We start from the raw sequence: 14059 nt of genomic DNA on the forward strand, positions 1-14059 counted from the left end.
ATGTGGTTGAATATATGGCAATGTCTTTCCGTATTAATTTATTAATTAGCACTAAACAGTCTTTCAACAGCATGGCAAATGGACATTTTTATTACTAGGGTAATATACCAATCAGCCTAAAAAGTAAAATCAGATATTGTATGTACAAAACTACATCAGATACATTAATGCAGAGCACCGGTCTTTTTTGCCATGTCATGTTAAAGCTGATCATGTAAAATCCTTTGAATTCCACATCAAAGTTTTGTTAGTTTTTGCTATAAATCCCTTTGATATTTTACAGAAAGCATCATTTAATATTATTATTATTAATTGCTTACACTGGACATAGTGCTTTCCTGGACACTCCACTCAAAGTGCTTTACAGGTAATGGGGACTCCCCTCCACCACCACCAATGTGCAGCACCCACCTGGATGATGCGTATACTGATGTATATTGACTACATCAGCAGGTTCAAAAACTATCAAATGCGTGTTCTTTATTTCATTGGATACAGATCAAGAGATAGGAAATCAAGACCCAGTCCATTCAACAATTCTGGCTCATTGCATAAAAACTGACTAAAAACACAAATTGGTGAAATGAAATGGTGTCAAGGACCAAAAAATTTCAACCAAGTTGAAGAAAACCAATTTTAAAACCAAAGATGTCAACAAATAAACAGAAATGACAATGAATCAGAAAAAATGCCAATGAAACACAGTATGTGACACATGGTTTTAATGCAAAAGAATCAGAACTTTCTCTGGCACCTGCTAAAAATGCCAATTTGCGAAAATAATATATATATATATAATATTGTATAATATAAATATATAAAAATTGTGAATTTGAGAACATAAACTGTTTCATTTTTGAGTGTGTTTTTTTTCTATTTTACTTATTGGAACCAGATCCTAGTAAAAATGAATATATTATTAATAATAATATTATTATTAATATTATTAATACAAAGTTTAGTATGCAGCCTGGAAAAAAAACATAAAAATTAAATTTAGATTTTAGTCAAGTTACTACTGGTGTTAACTGTTGAGAACTTATAAGGAGTTACAAATTATTAAAATATAGAACAACTAAATAAATTGTGGGTTAAAATAATTTAAATTAAGGGATAAGCTGAAAACACTTGAATTTTATAATGTGCTGTTTTTATGTTTCTTGAAACCACAGGCAATATTAACAAATCATATGAATATACTCTTATTATGGACTAAAATGTATTTGCTTTGTTTTCACACATTTTTCAGATTTTGTGTTTCTATATTCACTGAACTGTTTAGTGTGCATTTTAGTAACAAGATGGATGACTTCAGGAACTCAAAAGTGAACTATGAGCATGCACAATGGGGTTCATTTCCAGCAGCTGAAAATGCTATTGCAAAAGCATCATGAGCTATTCCTTCTTTTTCTGCATGCCTTGTGAAGGAGGCAGGTAGATAAAGACTGAATTAATATAGGATCTACTTCAAAAGCAAAATACTTGTCGGATTGCTTGAAATATCCTAAAAGACAAATGGAAGTTACAAATTAGTCTCTCAGACATCCCCAGATGTCCAACAGTTTGGTGCTTCAAGATTTAGCAGACTGCATCATGAGGCATCTCGGATGGCAATTCATTGCATCAAATTTAAAAGATTTCAATCATTATTTCAACAGTATCAACATGATACAAGTTACCTCATCTCATGGCTGCCTCTCTTGTAGGCCAATATATCAGTATATTGCTTAGCATAGGGAATCCTTTATCTTTTCTTTGCACAGGCAGAACATCTACATTGGGAACTGTTGATCTACTATAGGTGAACTGCACATTCAGCAACTTTACTGCACAGCTGAATATCTTTATGAAGGTTAATTTTGATTAACAACATGGAAGCAGAGACCATGAGGTTTGTTTCAAAAATAATAATGGAAAATCACATTAAATGTAATCTTTCGCATCATGGAGCCACATTTATGTTTGTGAAGCTACCAAAAGCTATAGGATTCAGAGATTAGGGAATGAAAATTTCTGTGATCTACATTTGGTCACCAGATCTGGATACCGGCACCATTGTGTAAAAGATTCTTTAATCTCTACACTCACACTGAATTAACTCCAGAAATTTCATCTCTTCTTTGAGATTATGAATGATGACCTTTGAAAGGCAAGACATTAGGGAAAAACATTTTGAATGCACATGGAGTCTTCACAGCTCTGAAAAAAAGATTTTTACTTGAAGCAGTTAATGAAGATGCTGGAGGCACTGAGAGCTCTGTTTCTTGGCATCTATTCAGTGCCTAATGAGGGGGAGTATGCAGCACTATGCCTGGTAAGAGAATAAGAGTGTGGCCATTATTGCAAAAGCAAAAGCAAGCTCTTAGTATTCATTATCAGCTGCTGAGGTAAGATGCAAATAGTTGATGTGCATTTAGGCACCAGTCATTTTAATCTATCAAGTGCTAGAGAAAAGGTCAAATATGGAGCCACAGCTGGCATTGGATTGAGCGTGGCAAGAGAAGTATAGTTTATGAAACAATTACTTTTACTGTCTAGACAGAAGAATAAGCTTTAATGCTATATACAGCAGGAAGCTTCTAGAGTGCTATTAGCTGACTTTGTTGTAATTACTCCCAACAGTTTCAGTTCTTCTAGTGAAAACGAGCAACAGGCTTAATGGAGGTGTTTTAAGATCATAATGGAGGTGTATTAAGGATTCTAACTGTGAAGGTGCTTTTTCCAGTTTCTGATGAAGAAAAGGAAAGTATCCCTTTCACTGATTCACTGATGAAATCAACATTTTCAAGTGTTAATTTTTTTAGTGATAAAAATTCTAGTATGTCCAGTTCCATCTAGACTCAAAGTATAAAATGCTATTTTTAATATATATAGTAGTGTCAGTGCCTTTCTGAAACATACCACATATTCAGAAATGGAAATAATTAATACATACATTATTAACTCTTATGTGGCTACTCTATGCATTCACAATTTAGACTTATAAAGAACTTGTATGATACTGTACCCATGTGTGATACAATTCTGTCAGCACAACTGATATTTTTAAAATAAAACCTTTATTTTTTCCAAAGTACTGTCATATCTCCTGTTTTCCTTTACATCACCCAAAAGAAATTAATATATTTTAAAAAAATCAATATTTAACTTGCCCTTCAGCTCGACTTGGGCCACTGCATTACTACAATTCTGCCAGTCAAACCTGCACAAACTGTGCATTCACTAAAGAAGTCAGGGCTCCTTCACAAGCTGATTGTTTTTAACAAACTAAAACCATATAAATGTCTGTAGGCAAACACAGCAGTGTGCAATTCTGTTAAATAAAACATTGTGTTCTTCAATTCCACAAATATCTGCTCAGCATGCTTCAAGGATTTCTGGAACAAAGCATTCTAGTGAAGCACTCAGATAATGTATGTCCTCTTGTCTTTTAGAGGCTTTACACTTTATACGCGGTTTTTTAAGACATTTTAGGGCTTTCACTTTTAATCTGTGTTGACCAGAAGCATATTACTTTTACATAAAACAAAAATACAGTTATTTGGAAACTGCTTACTTCCTTCAAGCCTTTGTTTTTATGAATAAAGTGGAATCCAGCATTCATAAAAGATGAGAGATCATAAACATCATTGCAAGAAAGCCCACCTTGACTGATCCAAGACAACAAAAAAGGAAAAACTGATACATTAAATTAATATTTACTCATAGTTTTATCAAGAAAGAAACTTACATCATCCCTAAGCTTGAGCTAAGAAAGTTCAATATTAATATATTAGTCTAGAAGAGGCAGAAGTGTTAAAACATATCTATTCTACTAATGGTTAGTAGATATTTGATGTCTTACTTTAATAACATAATAGTATGGTAAATACTGTGATTATTCATTTTGTGGAAAGTGTTTAAATATATTTTCTGCTAACAATTTGAACAATAAATTCCTTGGGGATGGGTTTTTTATCAATTCAGACAAGTAGTTCATACAGATAGCATCTGATTTGCAATACTGACTCAGACAAGCAAAAGACTAGATGTCTCCTACAGTATATGTGTCTAGTAATGCCAGGTTTCCTCAATGATGTTTCCTTGTAATTGTCCTCTTTATGGTTTAATAAGCAGTGGGTCAGTGGAGGTGTGAGTGATACCCTGCAACTAATGGACAGAATGTAGCCTTCCAAAATCCTGCATTAATACAAGGACTCCCTAAATAAGGACCTTAAAAGGGTTATGTATCAGTTGTTTTCTCTAAAAAAAGTATAGTTCTACAGAAAGCTGAATGGAAATTCATGGTGGTGGTGGAGGAGAGTATCCATTACCTGTAAAGCGCTTTGAGTGGAGTGTAAGCAATTATTATAATTATTATATAATTATTATAACCCTTGTAAGGTTCTTGTTTCACTGTGAAATTTCACCATGAGGAAGTAGCTGAGAACTCAAATAAGAAAACTATTTCTTGGAACAATTAGTCATGTCTCTAACAAATGCACAATATCGACCTCACTCAAAGTAGAAGTAAATTTAGAAAATCATCTATCCAGAAGGACATCTGTTATATGTGAAAACATGACTTGAAAATGGGAATTTTTTTCATTAAAAATAAAAAATTTATTTATGTGGAAAACATCTAGAAACTTTGTTGAAGATGCTTATCTTCTGAGAAGCTTCTTGATGAGCTTCCTGGGTCATAAGAATATAAGAAGGTTACAAATGAGAGGAGACCATGTGGCCCACCTAGCTTATTTGACTGCTAATAACTAAATTAACCTGAGGATTTCATCTATCCATTGCTTGAAAAAAGCTAGAGTATCAGCTACATACTGACATGTGTAAAACTCAATACTTTGTTAAAAAAAATGTTCTTGTTTTTACAAATTTACTTCTCCTTCATTTTCCCTTTGTGTCTTGGTTTCTTCTATGCCCTTTAGGATTTCGAATACTGAAAGCAGGTCTCTTTCGTAGGCTTCTCTGTTCAAGATTTAAGATTTTCTGTTCTTTTACTGTTGACTATCGGAGTAAAGCATTAATTTTAACCCAGAATGTACTTCATGTGGTAACAGTCCAGAGTCGGCCATGGACACTGGCGAAGTAGACGACTGCTAAAGGCCTGAGGCTGCCAGGCGGCCCCCTCAATGCCTAACACAACATATTTATAATCAGCACATTCAAATGGGAGCAAAGAACAGCGGGTAAGTTATCTGAAAACAGAGGTACACCAAATCAGGTCCCCGTAATAATGTATCATAATGTATTCGTTATAATGTTAATAATATATTTGTTTTTCATTTGGTTAGAGTTTGTGAGATCTATGTAACTAGCGAACGCTGGACATGACACATTTTCAAGCCAGACACGTAGACTACTTGAGGTCTTTTAATAGTTAACCAATTCATGTTTCTTGTAGTTGCACACATGCTGCATGGATCGCCTGGCTAGAAATCAGTGCTGCCCAGCCAAACAAAAGCATGAAAGTACAGTAAAAAAGACTGTTCAGTGGTTATACATAAACAACATAAAACGCACTGTTTTCCTTGTGGTTTCTCCTGTATTTCATTAAATGGTATCGTGAACCCAATCTGTAGCCCTTTGGATTACAGTCACTTACAGTGATGGCAGCAGGAGCAGAGAGGACCTTTTCAAAGCTCAAGTTGATTAAAATATACTGAGGTCAACCCTGGCACAAAACTGTCTCAGTGGACTGGCCATCATGAGCATCAATCACATAGTGGGTCGACTACTATCGTATAAAAATGTAATTGATGAGTTTGCCTCCTGAAAATGTAAGCAATTTATAGAACTTGTGTTTATAATTTTATATTTATTCAGTGCAGCACTTTGTAAGTTATGATTTGCTATAATTTTGAAGTAACAGAGGTCATGCACCATTCCAAGGTCATGCCTAAGATCCCCAAAAAGCTGGGCTGCCCTATTTTCTAGACTGATTTCAGAGTATCAGTAGAAGAAAACAAGCACAACGTTTTAGCTGTGGATTCTTCTTTGGGTGTGAAGAAGGCTCCCAAAGAAGGCTCCACAGCCGAAACACGTTTTTCTTTTTTCAGCATGGAATAAACTTTTACTTGTTCCTTTACAGCCTACGCATGCCGACGCAGCTACCTACTTGAGTTATATACATTTCTAGTTTATATGTCTTGCCACCTGCATGTAACACTCTTGTCTGCACTTTTCTACATTAGAAAATTTTCTAAATTACTTTTCGACATTTTCTACATCACTTGCCAGGTATTTGGCACTCTTGAATTTTTGTTTTTGGATTTTCTTTGCAGTTTATTGCAGGGAGCGGGAGACAAGAGCAGACAATAGTGCAGGACATAGTTATAACAAGACACAACAGTGCAAACATTACAATGCATACAGTCAGTGAGATGGTGGCGATAGCACAGTAGTGGGTGGTTGTTCAGCAGGTGGTGATCAGTCCGTGTGCTGTTTGGAATTCAGTAATCTAACAGCCTGCGGGGAAAAAGCTAATCCTGAGCCTGGTGGTGCTGGCTCGCAGGCTGCGATAACGTCTTCAAGAAGACAGCGGTGTAAAGAGACTGTGAAAAGGGTGAGAGGGGTCTTTGATGATGCTACGTGCTCTCCTGACACACCACTTGTTGTTGATGCTCTGTATGGTGGGCAGTGAAGTCCTGGTGATGGACTGGGCTGTCTTCACCACATGCTGCACAGCTCCCCGGTCTGCAGTTCTCATACCAGATGGTGATGCAGCATGATGCGCTCTTGATGGCGCACCTATAGAAACTGGTGAGGACTCTTTTCAGTCTCCTTAAGAAGTGGAGATGCTGTTGTGCCTTTTTGACTAAGTGTGATGTATTGTGGGTCCTTCGGTGATATGCACCCCCAGAAACATGAAGCTGTACACTAACTCTACCGCTGAACCATCGATACACAGGTGAGTGTGGATGGCCCAAGTCCTTCTGAGGTCGACAATCATCTCTTTGGTCTTGTTGACATTGAGAGACAGATTGTTGGCCTTACACCAGGCTGCAAGCCGCTCTACTTCATCCCTGTAGGCTGATTCATCGCTGTTAGTGATGAGGCCCACAACTGTGGTATCATCAGCATACTTGATGATATGATTACTGTTGTATTTGGCAACACAGTCGTGCATCAGCAGGGTATACAGCAGTGGGCTAAGCACACAGCCTTGCGGTACACCAGTGTTCAGAATGATGGTGTGGGAAGTGTTACCATGGATCCTCACAGCCTGGCACCTGCTGGTCAGGAAGTCCAGGATCCAGTTACACAGTGGAGTGTTCAGACCCAGTGAGCACAGCTTGTGTACCAATTGTTGGGGAATGATGGTATTGAATTCTGAACTAAAGTCTATGAACAGCATTCTGATATAACAGTCTTTACCCTCCAGATGGGTCAGGGCCAGATGTACTGTAGCGGCAACGGCATCTTCAGTGGATCTGTCGTGGGCATACTGGTGTGGGTCTAATGTGGGTGAGACCTTGATGACTAGTCTCTGGAAGCACTTCATAATGACTGGGGTGAGTGCGACGGGGAGATAGTTATTGAGGCTGGATACTGGTGATTTCTTGGAAACTGGGGTGATGATGGTGGATTTAAAGCATTTTGGGACAACAGCCTGAGCCAGGGAGGTGGTAAAGATGTTGGTGAAGACCTCCACAAGTTCACTGGCACGCTCTTTTACATGTGACTGGGGATGCTGTCTGGTCCTGCAGCTTTCCGTGTATTAACTCTTGCCAGAGTCCTCCTCACATCAGCTATGGAGACAGACAGTACCTGGTCGCCTGGGGGAGGCGTTGTTTTAATGGCTGGGGTTGTGTGGAGTGCCTCGAACTGTGCGTAGAAATCATTCAACGCATTGGGAAGGGAGACATTCCTATCATCGACACCATTGTTTCTAATCTTGTAGTCAGTGGTGGTCTGTATGCCCCGCCACATCTGCCTTGGGTCCTTGTCCACAAAATGCTCCTGAATCCTCAGGGCATAGGCTGATTTGGCTTTCCTAATGCCGGTGGTTAAATTGGCCCTAGCTGCTTTGAGTGCCGCTCTGTCGCCGGATTTAAATGCAGCATTTTGAGGCATTAGCAGTGAATAGACCTGAGTTCAACCAAGGCTGCTGGTTAGGGTTAATAGTGATAGACTTAGTGATCACAACGTCATCTGCACACTTGCTGATGTAGCCAATGACAGATGATGTGTACTCCTCTAAGTCCAAACAGTCCCCGTATGATGCAGCAGCTCTGAACATGTTCCAGTCAGTGTGATCAAAACAGTCCTGCAGTGCTGAGGTCACTCCTTCTGGCCACACTTTTATTTGTTTGGTGACTGGTTTGGGTCTTTTCAGGAGTGGCTTGTATACAGGGATCAGCAGCAGGGAGATGTGGTCTTTCTGTTCTAGATGGAGTCGGGGAGCAGCCTTGTACACATCATGGATATTCGTGTAAACAAGGCCCAGTGTGTTTTCCCCCCTGGTTGGGCAATGAACATGCTGTTAGAATTCCAGTAGAACTGTCCTGAGGTTCGCCTGGTTGAAATCGCCAGCGACAATGAAAAGACCATCCAGCTGTGTGTTTGGTTGCAGGATAATAGCACTGTAAAATTTGCCAAGTGCATCTCTGATGTTAGCGCTCGGGGGGATGTACACAGTGAAAATGATAACAACATTAAACTCCAACATTAAATTATGCAATGATGGCTCTCAATTATCAGAGTTCTGGAGCAAAATGCATACAATTTAATAATTACAGACAATTTGTAAGCTTTATCACAACCTTACTTTGAAAATCTTGTTAGTTACTGCTAGAAAAGCTTCTGTCCTTGTACAAAAATAAATAGAAAATGACATTCTCCAAGGCACAGACCTTATAGACTTTTGCTTCATATTGTTATATTCATTCACATAACCACAATTATTTAATGTGTATTTATGGCTATTCTCATTAACCAGTTTTTTTGCCATCTCTTGAATTTCAGTCTCATCTAATAACAAAATGTATAGCTTAGAGATTTACATTACTTTTAACTGTATCCTGAACTTGACTGATTTACGTGTACTGTATATTGGCTTACTTGAGTGTTATGAGATCTCCATAATACTGATATAGTAGTCAAAGTACTATTTGTTAAATTTGTTCTCTGAAATGCAAACAACTTTTTCTTCAAGTGCTTTTCAATTAGAAATTTCTGTACGTCTTAAAAAGGCTTCCTGATACATGGATTTTTAAGCAATAAACAAAGTTCTTATGTTCAAAATTAACTTCAATATTTAATATTCTTTAAAGGGTTAAAATTGTGTGCTAAACCAGACATGTAACAATATTATTATTATTAATGCTTCATAGTTTTAGAAAAGGCATTGAATTTCGTATAGTAAAAGCTTATTAAAGCAGACTCCATAGCTGCTTTACCTCAACCCAAACCTATAATGTTTTGGCAAAGTTATGCAAAAGGCAATACTGTAGGACACGTTCCACTGTCTACTGTTTATGTTCAGATTCACAGCTCATTGCATTCCCCTGCAAATGTGGGAGGACAGAAATAAAGGCAGGCTTACCAGGATCACCTCTTCTGCCTACCCTCCCTCGTTTTCCTGGAGGGCCTGAAAGAAAGAAATTTTTCATTTATTTATTCTTTGCTTGAATCTTTCAGACGCCAGCCCTTTTCTGCAGGACTGTGAGCACAGGCACCAGGGGTTCTCTGTTCCTCCAGATGTTCACCCCCTTGTAGGGTTGTCTCAGACCATCTGGTTTCCTGGTCTTACAAAACAGGTGTTTCAGAGCTTTACATGAAGGGCCATTTGTTTTAAAATCTGCTGATGGCTGGTTATGGCTTGCTGTTGGTTTACGTTTTAAGTTTTGTACCACAGGTGGTAAACAAAGAATTTAACTCTTTTCCAGGCAGCTTGGGTTGTGCCACTGTTTCTTCGTAGCACTCAGGCACAGAATAAGCCACAGAACAGCCAAATATTCAGTGAAGATATCCGTCAATTAAACATTAAACATAACTAAACTTTCTCTACTGTAATAGTAAAACATATCCACTTTTCAATGTCACAGTCAATCTTATGAAAATCAAACTGTGGACTCGCCATTTCTGCTGTTCTTTGCATGATACATTAAACCACTAGTTCAAAAATGATTATCAGCATTGTTTTTTACTAAGGCACTACCCACCACTAAACACTAAATTTTAAAGTTTTGTTCAGTTTTCCACTGAAGACTGAAGATGTGAAATATTGTTTAATATTTTAATTATTGAAAGTCACAACAACTTACACCCATGCCAGCATCTTGGAAGAGAAAATTAACCATTTTGAAAATGAAAGCGACTGTATTCTTCAGTACAATTCTTCTAAAAATTAACCTACATCTTAAAGATGTAAAACTGTTTAAGATTAAAAAGCCTTATTTGTTTCTAATTTTGTTGGAACCTCATAAAGTAAACATTATTTGATACAGGAACAAGTACAGGATAATTCCACAAGACAACGTAAAAAAGACAAAATGTATCACATTTTTTAATGTATTTTAATGTTTACTATTTTTTTATATTTATGTTAAATAGCAGTTTATTAGTTGCTTAGAAAATCTTGCTTAATATCAATCCTTTTCTTCTAGATTCAACTGCTTTAAAAACATGCCACTTATAAATTTGTTAAGAAGCATTTGCAAAGACACTGGAGGCTCCATTGATTCCCCAAAGCTGAGAGCGAAAACCTCTACTTTCAAGGAGATTTATGGTTTGCAACTCTACTGCAGTGCATTTTCACAATACATTTTGTAGATTACAAAAAAGCCCAAAGCTACACATATTCTACCAATATCAAAATCTAGCAGTAGTCAACAGCTTTGTACTGTATGAATGAAAAACCTAGCAGTCCCTGAAGAGCAGAGACCAGCAAACATTTTGGTGAGAGAAACTGTGAAATAGAAACCATACTTACATACTGTAGGAGAGAAACACAAAGTGGGTTTAGCCTTCCACATGTTTTTTATATTAGGATTTTTATATTTAAAAAAGATGCTATAGCCTAAACTGATCTCCTTCTAAAGTACCCCATTAAAAAAACCTCCTGCAAGACATTGTATCAGTCATTGAAATTGTGCAGCTAACAAAGACAGGTGGTACTGCCCACCACTAAACATTCAATTTCAAATTTGGTTCAGTTTTTCAATGGAGACTGGCCCTGCCAATGGTTCATTTATTTTAAAGTTCTACCAAAAGAAAATAGGATTAAGAATAAGAACTTTTATTTATAAAGCCATATTCTGAACCTAGTTGTTCAGTACATAATTATAAAAACATACAATTAAAAAATAAATAAAATAAAACAATAAGATAGCCTTATTGGAGAATAAGCAGAAATTGCAGAAAGCCTTTTTGGATATAGATAAGATAAGATTTTATTGTACCCTGAGGGAAATTGTTTATGGACACCCAGCATTTCTGCACATTTAAATAGAATGCAAAAGAAAAAAAAAGAAGAGATTATACTATCACAAAAAATAAGAAAAACATTGCACATCATACTTTTTGTCATCATGCCAGAGATGCCAAGGATTGAACCCGGGGCCTCATACAGTACATGCAAAGCATGTGCTCTACCACTGAGCTACAAGACAAACTGTAAGATGATCAGACATAGGCCCCAGTAAAAGGTTGAGTTTTAGGTTGAGATTTATAAACTGCCTAAGAATCTGCCTCTTGAGGAGTTACAGCAGGTGCTTCCCGTAAAAATGGTGCAGCAACACAAAAAGCACAGTCACCCATAGCCCAGTATTTAGTCCTAGGTATAATGAGTAATGGACCAGCCTCAGCTGAACAAAACCAACAGGAAGGAGTGTATACACTAAGGACTTCGGTAATGTATGATGGACCCAGATTATTCAGCGCCTGATATGAAAGATAGAATCTAATGTACAGTCAACTGATTACAGGATACAGGCAGATTCAGGCTATGCCTCATACTAATTTAGCCCAGAACAGTTTTTTGCCAACACAAACTGATTGGCATTAAGTTAGGATGGAACAGGTAGAAAGCATCACAAATAATAATAGGAGCTGCCACCTTAGACTTAATACAGCACTGTAATAAAGAGCATCAATGAATATAACCTGAGATCAACGCAAATTCTCTCACAGTTGAGATGTCTAGAATCTATCGCAGATAAATTCCTTTAGAAGCAAAGGAGCATTATGTGGAGTTATTTTTATCATTAAAGCTCTTCTGCTGAGAGCCTTCCTACTTAACCTCACCAAGGGTATCTCATACTGCAGGAGTGTATGTGATTAATAAATCTCATAGATTTAATCAAGTTGACATTTTTTCAACAGGAGTTAATAGCAAAATAAAATATATTTTAATTTCAATTTTCTTCTTATGCAAAGAAGGAGACAGAAATGGAAACATTTTTAATTTGCTGACAACAGATTTTCAAAGCTGCTTGCACTGACATAAATAAAAGCCTGTAAATGTAGCTAGACAAAAAGAAAATAAGAAATAAAAAGATCTTTCTTTATGTACAGTATACAATGATTTTTTAAAAAGAACAAGAGTTTACTTGGAGTTAGAAAAAGTGTATGAGCATATGTCCAGATATACAGTATCTAACACTGGAGAAAATAAGTAAAAATCACTATGTGAGTTTGAGTTATATACAGTAAATACAACAATGTAATACTGAGAATGATAAGACAAAAGACAAGTATAAACAACAGGCAAGTATGATATTTCTTTAATTTTGTCTGTTCCCACTTTAGTTTACAAAGAATTCTGGATTATGTATTGCTAAAAAATCCCATTACTATTCCTTAAAAAAAGTTAATAATTTACAGTATATAAAGGTCTCCACTGCTGCCTTTATGCTATCTACTACTACTACAGCCTCATTAGTTCCCTAGTGTACATTGCATCAAAAAGTCATAGAATATTTTGGCTTTTGTCAACCTGTGGAAAATCCTAAAAAGGAAGATGTTAACGACTTCAACATCTTCTCAAATAATCTATAAAAGAGCCATCATTATGTGGCCCCATGTTTACCACACACACTACTGTATAGGTTTGGCTTTCGTACTTATGACAGTGTTGAGTGCCAAAGTAAATACCATAGACCTTTCAGATTCAAAGGGTAACAAGCTACAAACAGAAGCTTGGGGGATACAGAGAATGGTAATCTAGTTAATTTAATGTAAAAAAAAAGACGAAAAGGTTTTGGTCTGTGTCTTAATACTTAATGAAACCCATAGAATGAGGTATTTCACAACCCTAATCCTCACTACTGTGACATATCTTGACTTCACTTTACTGCAAATAATGACGGTGGTGTGTTTAAAAGTGTAAACAAGTGTTTGGACCGCCTGAGGGAAGAACTCTCAGTATTTCCATAGACAACAACTTTAGATGGTCTTTTAATAAGAAAAAGAGTCACGGTTTTGTTTAGAGAACACAGAGCATGCCAAAAAGAAAATATGAATAAATTACTGGTAACTTCTATCATTCATACTATTTTTCCTCCCTTGAAATCTTTTGAAGATTCTTTCTTCAAATACAAGGTACTTGAAAGGTTAAATATTTCTGAAAGGGCTGTGATGACATGTTCAAGTTTTTATACCTGCAAATAATGCTCAGGCAAGTGTGCTGCGAAACCAGGCACTGAAGTGCAATAAGAAACCACTGCCCATACAGATGCAGTGATTTTCAGAAAATACATGAGATTATAAAGAGAGCGTATATTGCAGACATACACAAAATGACATCAGACTGTCTACACAGTTGGATTTGAAGTTATAGTCTCCTTGACTATGACGAAACAAGGCACTGCACTTATTTAAAATCATAGTCTTCTTGAAGATGGGTACCATAATTATTTCCTTTTTCAGAAAATGTCCAATACATCTTATAAAATAGTAGCAATAGTAGCAATTTTATTCAGAAGTTGAAAGGCAGTGGGTATACTAACCTCTGTTGTAAGTATTTCACAGATTTTTATAAGAGCTGTAGGATTCTTGCATGTATTGCAGGGGAATGGGGATATTGTTCGTTATTTCAATTCCAAGTTTTGAAACATTGTGT

The 14059-nt window shown here is 36.7% G+C and overlaps 1 long non-coding RNA gene across 1 annotated transcript in view; it reads right to left on the reverse strand.

The window, feature by feature from the left end:
- Positions 1 to 8016: 8016 nt before the first annotated feature.
- LOC148820942 (uncharacterized) overlaps positions 8017 to 14059 on the reverse strand; it is a 203758-nt gene continuing 197715 nt past the window's right edge. The window contains exon 3 of the long non-coding RNA XR_016094139.1: positions 8017 to 9586. This is a non-coding gene — a long non-coding RNA (uncharacterized LOC148820942). The remainder of the gene's footprint in view (positions 9587 to 14059) is intronic.

This window comes from Atractosteus spatula, chromosome 14 (genome assembly GCF_055471065.1).
Source record: "Atractosteus spatula isolate fAtrSpa1 chromosome 14, fAtrSpa1.hap1, whole genome shotgun sequence".
NCBI lineage: Eukaryota > Metazoa > Chordata > Actinopteri > Semionotiformes > Lepisosteidae > Atractosteus > Atractosteus spatula.